This window comes from Macrobrachium rosenbergii, chromosome 55, assembly GCF_040412425.1.
Source record: "Macrobrachium rosenbergii isolate ZJJX-2024 chromosome 55, ASM4041242v1, whole genome shotgun sequence".
Taxonomy (NCBI): Eukaryota; Metazoa; Arthropoda; class Malacostraca; order Decapoda; family Palaemonidae; genus Macrobrachium; species Macrobrachium rosenbergii.
Window position 1 is genome coordinate 53970400 of NC_089795.1, and position 19085 is coordinate 53989484.

Consider the following 19085-nt stretch of genomic DNA (forward strand, 5'->3'; position numbering starts at 1 on the left):
TACAAAATCTGTATGTGTGAACTGTTGACCTAGGCTGGGTGTTACAATCACAGTATCCAGTTGCAGAAATCAAATAGTCTATTACAACTACATTTAAGATAAAGGTAATGGTAATGAAACTGATATTTTACTTACTGAATCCATTTATACTGTATTATTATTATGTTATAGCATCATCATAATATGTATAAAAATCCAATCATCCTCCATATGCGAAAGAATTAAAAGAACCATTTTTTAGTCACTAAAAGAAACGAACGTATTACTGGAATTATTATTTTTATTTTCGAACATAAATGTAAAACGGGTATACGAAGGTAAGCTAACATACTTACGTTAAAGTAAAATCCCTCAGAATTGCTAAGGAACTGTTTCCCGATTCGTTTGTTTATGTCACACTCGATGTTGTTTATGTCAATTCTTTAGTAAGTGATCGTTAATTATAAGAGATGGTTATGATTTGTTACATAAGCCATGAGTTTGGAAGCCTAGCCCAGTACAAGCTACCGAGAATGAAATCCACTCTAGAAACTCACTTAGCTTAGCACAGTATGATCTACCAAAAGTGAAACTCGCTCCACGAGCGTAGCCTAGCACAGTAAGATCTGCTGAAAAGTAAATTTGTTCAGTAAGCAAGGACTGTTTTTATTTTTTACTTTCATCTATTTAACAAGATGGGATTATTGAGGAAAAGAGGTTTTCTACGTTATCTGGGCTATCGAAAACGCAACTTGCATGATACAGGAGATATGTATACAATGAAACCATGTTTAGGGACCCAAAATTTAAGGGTCGCATGATGTGAGAGACCGAATGATACATGAGTATACGAGTATATGGCATATTTCATTTGTTTTGGGGGGTAGTGCCGTCAGTGCACCTCATGCGGGGCACTGTAGGCATTACTTGAGGTTCTTTGCAGCGTGCCTTCGCCCCGTAGCTGCAACCCCTTTCGTTCCTTTTACTGAACCTCCTTTCATGTTCTTTTTCTTCCATTTTCTTCACCCTCCCTAACAATTGATTCATAGTGCAACTGCGAGGTTTTCCTTTTGTTACACCTTTCAAACCTTATACTGTCAGTTTCCGTTTCAGCGCTGAATGACCTCATAGGTCCCAGTGCTTGGCCTTTGGCTTAAATTATGTATTTAATTCATTTCACTTCTATTTCATTTGTTTTTCTCATTTTGCCCTATCGTGGAAACTGTGTTTGTGTAAAACACACCGTGTCTACATCTTTGATATATATGGCATTTCTCAATGATGACTGTCCAAAGAACACCACCAAAAAGTGGTTGATCATTTTATGTTTTATTGGAATTAAGTTTTTTTTCCTTCCACCTCATAATGTCTCGGAAGCTTTACTTGTATGACTGTATGTACGGTAAGTGTTAACATCTACTGTAATTGTGGCATTTCATCAATGTTGACGTCACCGTGTGCATTCGTGAGCGTGTTTCTTAGCGCAGTATCACGTTTTAAATTTTCCTTTTTTACTTGATTGAATGTACTATTTCAGTACAAGTTACTTGACTCGGAGTATGATTATCACACATAATATCATAACAGTACACAAGAGAATACTTTATCGCTGTTGATATTGTAATTCATTCTACCAGCCAAAGCGAAGGAGTATGTGCGTACATACTTACCCTACACACACGATTGTATTCATCTTTTGGGTTGTGAAAATAAAATAAGAGAAAATAAAGTAAAAATAAAAATGGGAATAGCATAAAATAAAAATAAAATAAGGGGATAGGTGTGTGTGTGTGTGTGTGTGTGTGTGTGTGTGTGTGTGTGTGTGTGTTACAGGCTTCAGTGGAAGTGATACCTCAGTTTCTCTTTCTCTCTCTCTCTTCTTTTTTTGTGCTTGATTTATTTCATGCCAAGGTACAGTACAGTGTACATATCCTTTAATAAAACGTTCTTTGTTGTAACTTTGTTTTTAAAAACCAGTCTCTGAATACTTTGACTTCAAGCGACCACTCTTTGAATATGCACTTTTTTTTTCACCGATTAAGATGCAAGTTGTAGTAAACGTATTTTCCCACTGAGGAGCTCACGTGTCCACAAATGAAATTGGAACTTTGGATGTTTTACTTGTCTTCAAGAGATATGCCTTACAGTCTTACTGGATGAGGTGCAGGAATTTGAATTTGACATATAAAATGAATTTCAGCTCAATGTATTCACACACACACACACACACACACATATATGTATATATATATATATATATATATATATATATATATATATATACATATATATATACATATATATATATATATATATATATATATATATATATATATAGTTATATATATATATATATATATATATATATATATATATATATGAAATTTTATCACGCCGTGACCTATATACAATCATGAAGCTACAAATGTCGTTTAATATCCGGTTCACGCTACTTGGGAATATCCCCGGTGGGGAATTTTCACCGAAGGGGAATTTTCACCGAAGGGGAATTTTTTAAGTAATAAATGGATCGGTACCGCCGGGTCTCCATCCCTCGACACAATACTTCCAACGACGACATTCGACGGTCAAACCATTGAGCCACCAAGGTATGTGTGCGTGCGTGTGCTTTTACGTATTCGCGTGACCATTTGATAAATAGAGAAAGGAATGAGGTCTTATCGAATATTTTTCTTCAGTGCTTTAAAATCTATCATACTGTAGTAATCATAGATGTAATTTTATTTCGAATCTTCCAAAAGAGGATTTATAATCTAAGTAGAATTTTATTCAGGTAGCCATTTTTCCTGAGTTAAAACCAGGTGCAATAAGCATGTTTGGATTTTTTGGCGGATATAATTTTGCCTTCACAGAAATTTGAAGCTTAGATTATAGGAAGAAGAAGAAGAAGCTAAACTCGCAAATAATACTTTTGTTGTCCAAGATGAGATAATATAGTCAGATCATTTTTTTTTCTTTCATTGTTGGCGGGTACAGTCCTTTCTTATTCAGTTTTTGGTTGTCTGTAAAAGAAAACTGTTGATTCGGCTTTGTCTGTCCGTCCGCAGTTTTTCTGTCCTCCCTCAGATCTTAAAAACTACTGAGGCTAGTGGGCTGCAAATTTTTATGCTGATTATCCACACTCCAATCATCAAATATACCAAACTGCGGCCTTCTAGCCTCAGTAGTTTTATTTTATTTAAGGTTAAAGTTAGACACAATCGTGCTTCTGGCAACGCTATAGGATAGGCCACCACCGGCCCGTGGTTAAAGTTTCATGTGCCGCGGCTCATACAGCATTATACCGAGACCACCAAAAGATAGATCTATTTTCGGTGGCCTTGATTATACTCTGTGCCGCTGTATAGAAAACTCGCTTGCGCTGAAGAAACTCCGGCGCATTTTTTACTTGTTACTCTCTTGTTCAGGTTTCGTTTCTTAAGGAATAACACGAGATGTTTTTCTTTACAGTGTAACCTATTATACCAACTCCTTCTCTCTTCAGTTTGCTCTGACATTTCCTAGGGAGGAATTTGTCATAAGCAGTTTTTCTGTCCTCCCCGTTTCCCCCGAGATTAATGTCTGTGACAGTTTGATCGCGTACGGGATCTCGATGTCAGCAGTTATTCTTGGTTTCCCCTGGGAGGATCAATTTCCTGGTCTTGAGATCCAGACATTACAGTGATTGCTGTTGCCGACGGGATGGATGCAAGGTAGAAGGTACTTTCTTCGATCTTTTCCCTAAAGATTCTTTTTAGCTTGAATAGACATTTACTTTTATTTTAAAAATTATTTTTTTCTTGAATAGACATTTACTGTTATCTTTAACTTGAATCGTGAATCCTTTTTTGCTTCGTATGAAGTTCGTTAGCTTAAAGGAATGTATCCAAACAGTGGCTTTTAGTTCTGCAGAATATGTTTTGGTTCATGCGGATGGTTCGCGTATAGTTTTAGCTTTCTTATGCTTTCTGTTCCTCTTAGTTGTAGGAGGGTTCACGGTATGAGATTAAGATTGGGAAAACTAACACTCAGGTCATTTTACAAGATTGCATTAGTTATCCTGTACTTCCACTGGCAGCTTTTTGTTCCAAAGAAACGCTGATTGTAGAATTCATATAAATCCAGTTTCGTCTTATGGTGAGGCTGCCAGCTTTCTAGTACAGTTACTAGTGTATTTGTGGTATTTTTCAATGATCCATTACTGTATTATTTCAACGCAGTCCCTGTCTCATCTCTTCAGTCCCATCTCATGTTCATAATTTCTCTAGTTTAAGGACTCGCAAATTGCTAATTAATTTGAATTTGTGTATCAGTGTTTTGGAATGTTAAAACTGGGATTTGCCCCTCTAGAGCTGATGCGTATTCTTTTATGAGGGTAACTGAGATTTTATGATAATTTTTTTCATTCACGACTATAATTTACGCTTCACCAATTACTTACACTTGTAAACTCTTTCAACCTTTTCTCATGTTTTTAAGGTTTGTTTCTGAAAGCGTTTTCTTTCTCTCCCTACTCTCATCAGTGTTCCCAGAAGCTAGACCTCACGGGGTGCACTGTAGGCATTACTTAAGGTTCTGTGCAGCGTCCCTTCGGCCCCTAGCTGCAACCTCTTTCATTCCTTTTGCTGCGCCTCTTTTCATATTATCTTTCTTCCATCTTGCTATCCACCCTCTCCTAACAATTATTTCATAGTGCAACTGCGAGGTTTTCCTCCTGTTACACTTTGCAAACCTACTACTCTCACTTCCCTTTCCGGCGCTGAATGACCTCATAGGTCCCAGTGCTTGGCCTTTGGCCCAAACTCTATATTCCCAGAAGCTAGACAGTATTCACTTTGTTGTTCATTTAAATTGCTACTTGATGAATGCTTACATGTTTTTGAGATTGTATTCCAGGCTTTCGTAGACACGTGTTTAGTACTGTCTCCTTGTGCACAGTAGTCCCCAGAAACATTGTGGGCCAAGATTATTTTTTGTATATAATAAGACCGGTTCCCTTTGTGCTTAAAATTTAGTAGTCACCTGTTGAAAAATTATTATGCTTTTGTATTGAGCGGAATAGCTTGTGAATTTTACCACGAAATAATGCGGAAAGGATTGTTGTCCTAAGTTGTCCTGAAATTCGCGAATCCGTAACCGCTGCTCGTTACCTTTGTCTCAGTCTAATTTGTTTGGTTTTTAGCTGTTTTTCCTGTTGTTTATCAAGAAAAAATCGTATTCTTGATAAGGAAGATTTTATAATATCCATGGAGGTGTATCTTCAAAACTGGGTTGTTTTCTTATGTATGGGCCTCTTAACGAACTCAGTTGTCTTGCGAACCTATTTTTTTTTTTTTCCTCAACATAGCGGATTTTATATATCATTATCACTTTGGGGATTCAGTTGTGTCGCTACGATTTTGTCTGACCAAAAGCTTTGTTTTCATTATCATAATGCATATCGAATAAGATTATGCACATTAGATTTTTACACTGATTTTAGCAGTTATTTTTCATCATTATTACCTGTGATTTGTTTCAGGGACAGATCACAACAAAGTCGGAATATTTGCGTTGTGTTTTCAAGAAATAGGCTCTCCAGCTGGGAGAGACACCTCTTTTTATGCTGGTGTTTGTTTATTCATTCAAACAAGGGTAGATTTTAGACAGTTTTGCAGCTCTAGTTCAGAAGTTTCCTTTTTGGCTTAAGGAAACATGCATCTGTACTGCAAGGTATATTGTCAAGGTTAGTCATAGGCTACACAAGATGCCCATACTCAAGTAGTTAATATTGTCTTTACTGTTTATGATTAGGGACGGGCTCTTGATTTTAAGTGATAAAATGGTCATGAATAAAATTAGTTAAATTAACGGCATGAAAGTGAAAAATGGTCAGGTGACATGAAAAATACAACACGTAGGATTATGAATCCCTTTAAACCCTCAGGTATCCGTTAGTAGGAGAGAGAGAATGATAGTGGCGAGTCCTGGCGAGTCTGGATGGCCAGCAAAGGAAATGAAAAGAGAAAAGTTGTTGTCGAGATTTGATCTATTTTGATGCAGCGTGCGGACGGAAAAGTGGTGTCTCAGATCAAGTGATTCAGTAATGTCGGCGACACAGAAGAACGTGGTTCAGAGGGTGCTCCGTGATTTACTGCTGACCGTCATGGCTAAATCTGGCATGGCAGCGGAGCATTGGCTGCAAAGGGTCCCCCCCCTCCCCCCAAGAGAGAGAGAGATAGAGAGAGAGGCAATAAAATACGTATGAGGGATGACACGTGCTTTTGAGCCCCTGTGGGCGGTTCTACAATAACATACATGTTTGAATTTATAATGTACCAGGACATATGGGAAGTAATGATAACAGTGATAGATTGGTAGGAGTCCCTCTGTTAGGGAAGTGTTATTGAAGACAGTGACTGTTTCAGTGGCACCCTTCTTACAGATAGTCCTCTGTTTTTCTCAGTATATTCTCCTTGTAAACAGGTATATGTGATATAATAAATCTCCATTACATATGAAGACATATTGATTTGGTTCTTTATTAACTCTTTATGTTTTAACGCACATATAGGCAGTGAGCTACAAAGATATGAGAAAACAAGCAATGGTATATACAGTATTGGCTTGGTGTTGAAACAGAGTCGAATTGTCATTTGTCAATTGCAGTTTTAGGTCAGTGCAGCTAAGGAGGTCAGAACGTCCTAGGATGCGAGTAACCTTAAACCAGCTCTCCCGCTGCACCGTATACACCTGTACACCTTCGTTTTCTATCATTCTTCAGAAACGACTTCACTAAAAGCATGTCTCTGAATATTAATAGAATTTCTATAAAGAAGAATTTGATAAGAAAAATATACTTCATAACCTGTATGTTGTTGAAAGAACGGTTGTTTTATATAATAGTGAATAATAAATAGAATTGTTCCTCATCATACTTAGATTGATATAGAGAACTGCAATGAAACAAGACACCTAAAGAAACAAAACGAAGTCACTGTTGTTTTGTGTGTTCAAGATGCTGATATGGTACTAGGTTGGGAGAGCTTATGGCAGAAACAAAGAATGCGTGTGTGTGTGTGTGTGTGTGTGTGTGTGTGTGTGTGCGTGTGTGTGCGTGTGAGTGTGTGTAGACTACCGTAAATGAAAAACTGAAAATAAGATAGGTATACTCTATACTGCGGGAATTTCGTCCAACATTGAGATATATAAATATTTTACATTTCAACTTTGGAATGCGAAATACGGTAAAAGACAAATTATCTGGGGAAACACTGGCTAAAAATGTGAAAATATTGTGAAAAAAAAGATACAAAGTAGAAAATGCAGGTAAGTATTATTGTACACAATATCAAAACGGGAGAGTACAGGGATATACGAGACCAAAATATTAATACGACACTTATCTGAGAAATTGTATGTATGCTGTCTACCCGGTCACTCCGGGGGGTCACTAATGTAAAGATCAACTCATACATCGGATGCGCAGAGCAACTGACATTTACTGACATTTGAACTGCTTTCTATACAGAGTGCAAACGGAGGAGCGCTGTTTCAGACCACAAGGTTCAGGCAACGCCAGGGACACCAACTCGTGGTCGAGAGGGTGCTCCGTGATTGGCTGCCGACCTTGCCAGCTAAATCTGGTGTGGCAGTGAAGCATTCCTAAGTATATGCATAGACTGTATTTATGCATATATGCATACACATATATACTTAAACTTTCTAGTGAAAAGGAGAATGGTCCAAAGGTTTCTAATCTCCTGACAAATACAATGGCATGATTATGTTTTTAATGATACGATGTATGTTTTGCTTGACTTTTTCTATCAAGTGGTCGTATGTAATAAGGCTTACCTTTAGGCATGATGTATACAGAAATACAAATGGTTCATTAGCCTTTTGTATAAAAGGCTTATTTACTTTGCTTTGAAGTGGGAAAATCTGTGGAAGTTATTTTGTCATACGAAAGCAAAAGCTGCCAAAAGAAAAGCAATTTCAGATTATTATCACTTTAAAGGAAATTCTCAGAGATCCAAAAGAGAAAAGTTTTGAGGACTTAGGCAAAGTCCTTAAGTGAAAGAAAGAGAGAAAGAGTGTATTAAATGAAGTCAAGTTTTAGCACCAAATTAGCCGTAGGAATAAAAAAAGAGAATTCCTTTGTCACCACGAGCAGTATATTATATTTACAGGAGAACTGATGAAAAAAAAAAAAAGTATACCTTAGTTTAACCAGACCACTGAGCTGATTAACAGCCTCCTAGGCTGGCCTGAAGGATTAGATTTATTTTACGTGGCTAAGAACCATTGGTTACCTAGCAACGGGACCACAGCTATTGTAGAATCCGAACCACATTATACCGAGAAATGAATTCTCTGTCACCAGAAATAAATTCTTCTAATTCTTCATTGGCCGGTCGGAGATTCGAACTCGCGGCCAGCAGAGTGCCAGTTGAGAACGGAACCCACTCCCCCAACGAGGAACAGGACAACTCATGAAGATTAATAAGTAAAGTATTCCTACTTTGCAGAAAAAAAAGAACATACATTTGGAAATTAGTAAATGGTGAGTTGGACGAACAGTAAAAAAAAAAAGTAAAAGTAGCTTTTATATAATCATAATCTTTTGGAGTGAATGTCCATTTTGATAATTCGAAATCAAAATTTTATCTCAATTATGTAAGGAGTATTACAATGATAATTGGGATATTAAGGGTGAATTGGCGAATTAAGAGAATAAGTCTCCACTAGGTCAGACATGAAAACCCTCCGAAATATCATGAGTTTACATAAAGTAAACTGGAATCAATTGTGAGAACTCTCATGAAGTGTTTTGTTGTTGTTTAAAATATTGGATCATTAGGCTGCTGCTCGTCTTTTTTCCGCTTTTTTTTAATTGGTTGTGGAATATGTCTCCATTTAAAGAGGGTGTTTCTTATACGTCGAATTTTTTAACACATCCCATGTGATGTGATTGAAAGATTCATTATGTTTGCCGATATCTGCCACGAACCAAGTAACTGTTTTCAGTTATTTTCGTCTGGAAAATAGTGTCCAATCTGTCTAGGGTCGATCATGTCACGTGCTGTGTATGGATATGACATAAGTAAACGGTTTGTGTCCGGGCAGTTGGCTTTAAAAGTTCTGTAATTGGATTCTGCAGTTTTACTCAGCTTTTTCAATAAAATGCGCTTTACATAATTTGTCATTGAATAAGACATTTTTATACCTTATAACATTTCTTTTCAGTGATTTACTTGAAGTAAAGTAGTTTCTCGTCGCATGACGTTACTCGAAACCTGTGACCGGCAAGCTTTCATTATTTGCTGAGTGCACAACGGGGACGCTGGAGTCTCAGAGGGTGAATGAGGTCCGGGCGAGGTCCCCAGCTGAGTCAGGACGCATCTGTTGTGTAGGTTACGACTTACGATAGGTAGCATCCAAACTTAGTAACCCTCCCTCCGATGTGTACAGGTTCGTTAATTTTCTTTGTATAACAATGCAAGGTTCCAAAGATCAAAATATTGCCAATTTGATCTCTGAAAGTCAAAGTAATGCAATGTCAAGCATATTCTTTAGGAAAACGGAGATCATTTGTACAACCGACAACGACCCGAATGTTGAGTCCGTACTTTACCACTTCACGTCCTCATTACTTCGCGCCGTTCAGGTGTTGCACTCCGTATTAGTCACTGTAGGACTTACAAAGAAAGTAAATGTTTGCCGTTCCATTAAGGGTTGACTGAACTGCCGATAAGTCTTGGGGTGGTGGGGTGGGGCGGGGGTGGGGGGCCGTTGATAGCACAGAAGCCCTTGATCCAATCTGAGTGGTTATTGATTGCTTTCCTGTTAAGAGCCCAGGAGGCTGCAGAGGGGTACGAGCGGAAATCGGTATTTGTCGGGAAGAAGGTATGGCCATAATATGGTATGTGTGGATTTGCTGAAGCAAATACCGGGAAAACTTCATAAATGAGTATTGCCTACATCTTAATTGTATTTTTGTGCGTATATTCGATGTTCTGTCGTTGCTGTGTGCCATGCTTTTTGTATAAATACCTAAAAGGTACAATGCTAAAATTACAGTTTTTCCAGTAGTATTTCATAATCTTTACGGTCTTAAAACCGCTCCCCCCTCCTTCTTTTTTGTTGAACGGGGCAACAATGCTGTCAAAAAGTTTCAAATTTTATCTTATAATTCACATAACTCGTTATTACAATTCTAGGCGGAGAGTTACATGATGAAATTTTGCTTTTCATTTGGGTTTAGGACTTGCTTATCTTTTACTTTCTTGCCGTTATCCTGGCAAATGGCATTTCAGTGATACGAACATGCTTCTTTTTCGTTATTTTAGTGTGTATATTTGCATATAAAGAAGAGTTTATTGGATTTCTCCTATGAAAGTGATCTCTAGACAGTAAATGTGAAATAAAGAAAGGCGTTAAAGCTGTTGAGATTAACACACGTAAAGGGAATGTTGGCAGTAGAAGGGGTAGTGTATTTTGTGAGGCAAATTCATGTTGGGAGAATGTAAGGCGATCGATTACTAAACGGCGTATTACTGGGAATTTGGATTTACTGCGTGAAAGATGCATAGTAAAGGAAGGGCCTCAATATGCAGGAAGAGTGAAAGTGCTTGCAAGACAGAGGCGAATGGAAGTGGGTGTGTGGGGCTGCCATAGTTTGACCAGAAGCTTTCCGTGTACCCCATAGCGGATGTTTTCTCTGCACAAGAGATAATTTATTTTTCAAAGTCTAATTATGAATATGATTATGGCAGTAACGGCTGTTTATATTTTCTCTAGAACCACCCCGTGTTAGGGTAAGTAGCTTAATGTTGAATATAAATACGTTACATATATATGTATATGTGTGTGTGTTTGTGTGTGTGTGTGTATGTATGTATAAAGGGAATGCCACGAAGGAAAGAGAAACGACGGAGTGGTGTTAGGCCTTTCGACTTATCGTCCTTTACTTAGGAGTCTGCTAAGTAAAAGACAATAATTCGAAAGGCCTAGCACCTCTCCGTCGTTTCTCTTTCCTTCGTGGCATTGCCTTTATTTGTATATATTCGTCACGTTCCATATTTTCGTGATTCAGTTATGCATACATATATACATTGTATATATATGTGTGTGTATATGTTGTTACTTATTCTCTCGTGATTTTATTTATATTCAAGTATTAAGCCATAACGTTCCTTGATAACGAATTCATTTTACGGGAAATAACTCAGGAGTAGAGGCACTGAACCTATATAATTCCCTTTAGGTGTAAATTATTTCCAAAGTAATGTGAATTCTATGTTGAGGGATATTTAATACGTTATATATATGTATATATATGTGTATATATATATATATATATATATATATATATATATATATATATATATATATATATATATGTAAAATGTTCTGGTCACTTTTTACCAGATATGTGTGTGTAATTGTAAAAATCACACTACCCTCAACTTCTCGATTTCTTCAGATTTTTATGCGCTTTTCACTATACAGTCTATGATCCAGATAAAATATATATATATATATATATATATATATATATATATATATATATGTGTGTATGTATATTTATATACATATGTATATACGTATATATATATATATATATATATATATATATATATATATATATATATGTGTGTGTGTGTATAAAAGCAATTTCCTCTGGATGTAGGTTTTTCCTTGGGTACATAAAATCAGTTCGATATTAAGCGATATTTACAGCTTAATATAATTGAATATTAATTCCTTTGTTATGTTTATATCTACCAATAACTTAGACTGCTTAAATTTGATGCGTTCATGATAAAAATAAGTTGTTGGTGAGTATAACCTAAGAGGTTAACATTCAGTTTTAATCAAGTTCTGTAAATTGTATGGGTACCCTTTCCATAGTTCTTAACGTTAACTGTGATTTTTCAATGTGTGAACGGATTATCCCAGCTTATCTCTTCCTTTATTATCCTTCGACAGTTAACCATCTGGTGTTTCTTCTTCTTATTCTTGTTTACCTTTTATCATTCATCTTACTGTCTCATTTGTGCCAAGACGATGCGTGAATAAACGCGAGAGTACTTCGTAGGGACCTTATAACTGTTATTTCCCAGTGATATTGGCTTATATTAAATTACGGGCATCTGTGATTTTAGCATATATATATGTATATATATGTGTGTGTGTGTGTGTGTGTGTGTATTACTGGGAAATAACAGCCAAAAGATCCGTACCAAGCACTATCGTGATCATTCACGCATCGTCTTGGCACAAACGAGACAGTATAGAAGAATGTTAAAAGGAAGAAACACCAGGTGGTCAATTGTTGACAGGTAATAAAGGAAGAGATAATCCGGTATATATATGTGCATTACATATATGCATATATATAGGCTATTTATATATATGTGTGTGTGTGTCTGTGTGTGTGTGTGTATGAACACTATTAATAATAACCTTTCACTGATTTGGGCAGCGATCAAAAAGTTACAAAAAGTCCTCGCAAGACAAACAGCAAACCGCCAGACTCCGTTGAAATGGGCATCAATGAATTCCTCACCGCCCACCAACACAAGAGAAGCAAGAATGTGACGTGAGGTCGAGGTGACCATACCCTCCCAAGTGGGGAACAACACCCTCCCTCTCACGGATGAAGCACCCACAGTTGAACCAAGGCCACCGAAAAATAATATATATATAATATATTATTATACATATATATATATATATATATATATATATATATATATATATATATATACATAGATATCTGTATGCATATTATATATATATATATATATATGTATATTATATATAATATATTATATATATATATATATATATATATATATATATATTATATATATAATATATATATATATATATATATATATATATATATATATATATATATATATATATATATATATATATATATATATATATATATATATATATATATATATATATATATATATATATATATATATATATATATATATATATATATATATATATATATTTTGGTGGCCTTGGTTGAGCTCCCAACCTCCTCTTCATCCCCAGTGCCTGTGGTGGAATGTAAGATATTCTTATACAAGATTTCCAGCTCTCGCGAATCTTCCAACTGTCTCTTTCCCCCCTACCCCCACCCCCTGTGGTTGATGATGATCATGATGAGAATGGCGGCTGGCAGACACAAGCCAGTAGAAAAAAGAAAAGAGCCTCTCTATTGCCCAAAGGACCAAACCCCAGTGCTCGCGAGTCACCTCGCCAGAAACCTGAGAAGAGACGTCGTTGTTATTCTCAATTTGTGCTCTGCGGTGAAGCTGTAGTAGAGAGTCAAGTTTCTCAGGGCTCCGGCCCTCTTCTTTTCCAGGAACTCCTGTGCCAAAATTAGACATACTGGCTTGTAGGATTACCTGCCTATGTCAACACCTCGATGTTCTTAAAGGTGAGAATTTCAGTCCTAATATAAAAGTCTCGAGATAAAACCGAATTTGGGACTTACTTCCCCCCAGGGGTATTTACTGACACCCCATGCAGCAGTTAGGAAGCGGACTACCTTCTACCGCGAGTGAGTGACTACTCATCGCCGCCTCCTAAACACCCCTCCGTCCAAATGATCAGTTCATTCATTTCCCAACTTTGTGATCAGCCTTGTTTATTAGATATAATTTCATGGAATATTTATGGCCTCAAGCGGAATATACCTCTTTTAAACGTGTTGTGCGAAAACTTCGAAGGCATCATTGCATCGCAAGAAATGCTCCTTTGGCTACATGACCTTGTCATCTTAGATTCAGTGCATGAGGGCTTCAGAGCCTTCTCGACCTCATCGATGCAAGTTACAGATCATATCAAAAGGGGAATTATTTTTTCAGTGGCACAAATCCCCAGACAATATAGTGAATGTCATAACGTATAGGAGTGATAGAGAGCTTAAGTCTTCAAGTGACATTAGGAGATTCTAAGGTGCTAATAATTACTGTTTATATACCCTGGGAAAATAATAATAATTTTTATCAGTACTGCATGATCTTAGGTGAATTACACAGCATCATTCACGATTTTACTGCTGATCATATTTGTATAACTGGGACCTTAATTCTCATCCATTAAGACAATTTTGTAACGAACTTACTTGCTTCTGTCAAAATCACGCTCTTCAAATTAGCTCTCTAATGCTCCTTCTTCCCTCTTCCTATACATATGTACAAAGTAGAACGGATACAGTTACAACGTCATGGCTGGATCACTACATTACGCCTCCACGAATCAGTTGTGACCTGCAACGTTTGCTATTATCTTGCAATAGGCTACGACCACACCCCATACAGGTGTCTTACAATACTCCATCCCTCCCCACCATGAATCCTCTAATGGATCGCCTATCTGCTGTTAACTGGACTTTAAAAACCACCAGAAAAGCAGGTCCTTTAGGATGACCTCAAGAAACTAAGTTGCGGTCAATAATTCAATTGGCAGATGCTATACTTTGCAATAACCCAAAATGTAGAAATGACCATCACAGGAATGATTTGAAGGAATTCTATTCGCATATAAAACTCGCTCTGCTAGACTCAGTGCAGATACCTTTAGATTTCATGAAGGCAACTCTCGTAACATACCTGGTTGTACTGACCCGGTTAAAGATCTTTATACACATTCTCGAGATGTGCTTTTACTGTGGAGGCAAAATGTGGCCCGAGGAAAAGATACTTTGACTTTGCATTGCTAATGAGACAGGTGAGAGTGCAGTTCAAACTTGCTCTTAAGCACTGCAGACTAAATGAAAAGCAACTAAGAGTAGATGCAATGTCTAGAAAATTAAAATCAGGCAATTATCCTCGTCTTTTGAGTGACATTCAACCCTTAAATCCCAAAACTAAGTAGCTATCAAAGAGCGTAGGAGGCTATCGCAAGAATGTGAGGCGATCACTTTAGTGCTGTATTGAACTGCAAAACGATCAAGACCCCCGAGTAGATAAACTACTTACTGGCAACATTCAGTTTCATTTCGCTGTTCGTATACTACGTCAGGTAACATCAGCGAAGCCATCAACAACTTACCTAGTAATAAATCGCCCGGCTGCCGTGATCTTCCTGCAGAAGCTTTCAAATTCTGCCATCCGATAATTATTTACACTTTTCTAGCTGCCCTATTCAGTGCATGCCTAGACCAGGCAATTATTGCCCGACTGCAATCGCTACAGTTTCATCAAAGGTACTTGAGTCGGTTCTTCTAGTGAGACTTCACCCCTTTCTACACACCAGTGGCAAGCAGTTCGGATTTAAAGCAAACCGCCCAACCAACACCTGCATCTTTATCCCGAAAGCATTGCTGAACTATTACCTATCGTCAGCCTCTCCTGTATTATGTTTCGTAGGTGTGAGGAAAGCATTTCACAGAGTAAACCACCTGGAGCTGCACAAAAGAGGCACATCTTTATATTTAATTGGCATTTAATATTGCTGGTTCTCCACACAGCAATTCTGTGTCAAATCCGGTCACATATTGTCGTACAACTTCGGCTCCTTAAACGGGTTCCGGCAAGGGGGCATTCTCTCTCCGTACCTGTTTAATACGTACACAGATGCCCTGAATGTCAAACTGTCTCACTCCCAATCGGATGCACTAACAACGAAACAACAATAAACAACCTCTATTACGCCGACGATACGTTCTGATTTCCCCATCAGTGCAAGGCCTCCAGCGACTAATCGATACTTGCCGCAGAGATGCAGGGAACTTTCACATAATATATTTGACATTCTTTACAACGAAACCAAGATCAAGTGCATGTCGCTGCTTCCGAGATCGCTTAAGCATATTGAAGAACCACAAATTTTCCTCGGAAACCATCGTCTGGAATTCGTGCATGAATTCCCGTATCTGGGTCACGTCATCACGGGCGAACTAAAAGATACGGTCGACATAGAACAACGGCGACGTAAAATATGAGTGACTGGCTACATGATTGCAAGGAGGTTTGCCTTTTGTCACCGACGCACGAAACTGGTACTTTCCCTCTCGTACTGCTGCAGCAGTTATGGGTGTTCCATGTGGTCAGACCCCTTTATTTCCTTTTACTGTACCTCCTTTCATATTCTCTTTCTTCCATCTTACTTCTAGGCATTCCTTCCCAATTGATTCATAGTGCAACTGCGAGGTTTTCCTCCTGTTACACCTTTCAAACCTTTTACTGTCAATTTCCGTTTCAGCGCTGAATGACCTCATAAGTCCCGGTCCTTGGCCTTTGGCCTAAATTCTATATTCAGTTGAATTCAGTGTGGTTAAACTATACCCGATAAACCATGAGGCGTATAACTGCTGTTCACAATGACATCTGAGGCGCGTAACCAACATACTCGCTACCAATCTGCCGCGCAGATTATCCACGTCAACAATTTAAAAATCATTGTTAGGCGAACAATGTCCAGTCGATCACCCGACTAGGGAACAACAGCAGTTCGCTTATACAAAACATCCTAAGCAGTGAATCAGGATCTAAGCTGAGGGAAGATGGGCATGAGTATTTGACCCGGGTAAATGGCCCAGAAGGTTGTATATATAGTTGTTCTCTACTATTACAATAATTAAGTATTATCTGCATAATCTGGTATTAGTATTCTATACCTGAATTCTGTGAGTACCTAAGATCTAATTGAAAATTGATTGTAGGCTATTGTTTTATCATTGTTATAATTTTTCTTATATTTACTATTATTTCAATATTATTATTGTCATTGCTATTATTATGAATACTATATTTACTATTATTTCAATATTATTATTGTCATTACTATTATTATGAATACTGTTATAACTATTACTTCAGAAACTGTTTGGGTTTAGCAGATTACTATTTTTATCCATTTATCTCGTATATCTAAATTGAATGTATTCTGTTGCCTCCACTTTGTATATTCCTGTATATGACCTTTGAGTTAAAATAAAGGGTATTATATATATATATATATATATATATATATATGTGTATGTGTGTGTGTGTGTGTGTGTGTGTAATGCAACTTTTCACCTTTACCTTTTGAGGGCTGGTTCCTCAGGTTATCATTCTGGTTTTAAGATTGCTTTGCTTGTCACATGCCTTGCTCCACCCTGTCTGCATTAAGCCCTAGTTGACTATGTAATAAGCACTGACTTCACTATTGAGGTCAACAGAGGCACAATGAATTTTTCTGAAATACACTTAAACCATAAACTCCTTCTTACAAAACTGCAGAAATCTTCCACAAAAGCTATTTCATATACCTAGAAAGAGAGCTTATCATCCTGCATATCCCCATCCCATGAAACAGGCCTGTGAAGTTCCACTGCTCATGTCATTCTTGTGCTTTGTCGTAGTTCTCCTCCAAGTAGGCGTGGGTCTCTCAACTCTCCTGGTGCCCACGGGAGCCCAGGTGACACTGCTGCATACTGTTCTCCCGGCGAGTGTGTGAAGTCAGAAGAACATGTCCTTTTCAGTTTTTTGTAAAGGAAAACTATTGTACTGGCTTTGTCTGTCCGTCCGCACTTTTTCTATCTGTTCAGATTTGAAAACTAATGAGGCTAGGGCTGCAACTGGTATGTTGATCATCCACCTCCAATCATCAAACATACCAAATTGCAGCCCTCAGGCTGGGTAGTTTTTATTTTTATTTAAGGAATTATTATAATCGTGCGTCTGGCAACGCACCAACGCAGGCCACCACGGCCGGCTGAGAGTTTCATGGGCCACGGCTCATACAGTATTATACCAAGGCCACCGAAAGGTAGATCTGTTTTCGGTGGCCTTAATTATACGGTGTAGCACTTGTACAGAAAACTCGATTGCGCCGAAGAAACTACGGCACATTTTTTACTTGTTGATCGTTATCTCATCTACATAGGCTATGCAACTTGTGTAATTTCCCGTATGGTATCATTTCAGATTTTATTTTGCCTTTCTGACCCTTAATATCCTTCTTAACGCTGTATTCCCAAATTGACGGAATCTGTTATAGTTCCATTAAATATGATTCATGTCTGTATAGCAATACAAATCATACTAAACTTATGTTTAATTTCATTATATTCCAACTCAAGAGAACCTGTACTGGATATCATTGTTCGTAGATATTTGAAAGATTTAACCTCATTAGTCTTTTTTTCCACTTAAGCTGCTTCATCTGTCTTCGTTACTTCTGTTTTCCTTATATTTATTTTGATTCCCATCTCTCTAGATATATGATGCATTCTATTGACCAAGCTATGTAAATCAACTTTCTTTAGTTACTCTAATCTAAACCTTCTCTTCCATCTCCGAACACTTTGTCATTATAATATCTATGAGAAGGGCAAGCGGCAAAGGTGAAGTATTCTTTTCATTATAATATCTATGAGAAGGGCGAACTGCAAAGTGAGATATTCCCATGTAGCATCCCACTATTTACTGCAAATTCACTCGACAAGACCCCCGTCAACACAAATTTTGCATCTACTTCATTTATGAATAATTTCAATTAGCTTTACATATTTAATGTAAGTGCCATAGTGACGTAACACTTTCCATAATATTGGTCTGTGGACTGCCATTTCCTTCAGTGTAATCAACAAAAACCATCAGAAGGAAATTTTGCATTTCATACACTGCTGCATGTTTGATCAGTTCAACGTCTAGCTAACGTTCAGTTAGGTTGCCTTTCTTTGGTACCTTTGCTATTGATTTCTAATTCTCACTCGTCAGGTTTTGTTGCCTCATTCCATCTTCTCCCAAACAATCTTTGCAATGATCCCGTCATAACCAGGTGTTTCCCTCCTCTTAAGTTTTTATTTTTATTATTTATTGTTTTTTCAAACCCTATGAATTCATTCACAAGTGCATTAGGTCTTCTTGAAAACTTCCTTTCATATCTGTTATTCATGTCCTCACAAAAATGTTCCACCCAACATCGCCTTTCTTTTTCTGCTGATATTATTGACTCCTTCCGACTTCTGAAAGGTATTTTTGGTTCTCCTGAGCGTGGCTACATTTTTCAACTTTAGACCGATATGTATGTATGTATGTATGTATGTATGTATGTATGTATGTATGTATGTATGTATGTATGTATGTATGTATGTATGTATA

At 37.3% G+C, this 19085-nt stretch overlaps 1 protein-coding gene across 10 annotated transcripts in view; it reads left to right on the forward strand.

The window, feature by feature from the left end:
• Positions 1 to 19085, forward strand: part of LOC136835277 (cAMP-dependent protein kinase inhibitor alpha-like) — a 252667-nt gene that overhangs the window by 52885 nt on the left and 180697 nt on the right. Inside the window, exon 1 of one of the 10 annotated variants that reach the window (XM_067098568.1) lies at positions 2541 to 2588. The exons of 8 other annotated variants lie outside the window; for them this stretch is intronic. The gene's annotated coding sequence lies outside the window, so the exon portion shown is untranslated. Of the gene's footprint in view, positions 1 to 2540; positions 2589 to 9248; positions 9433 to 19085 lie in introns of those variants that run through there. One more of the 10 variants, XM_067098572.1, reaches the window with a different exon arrangement.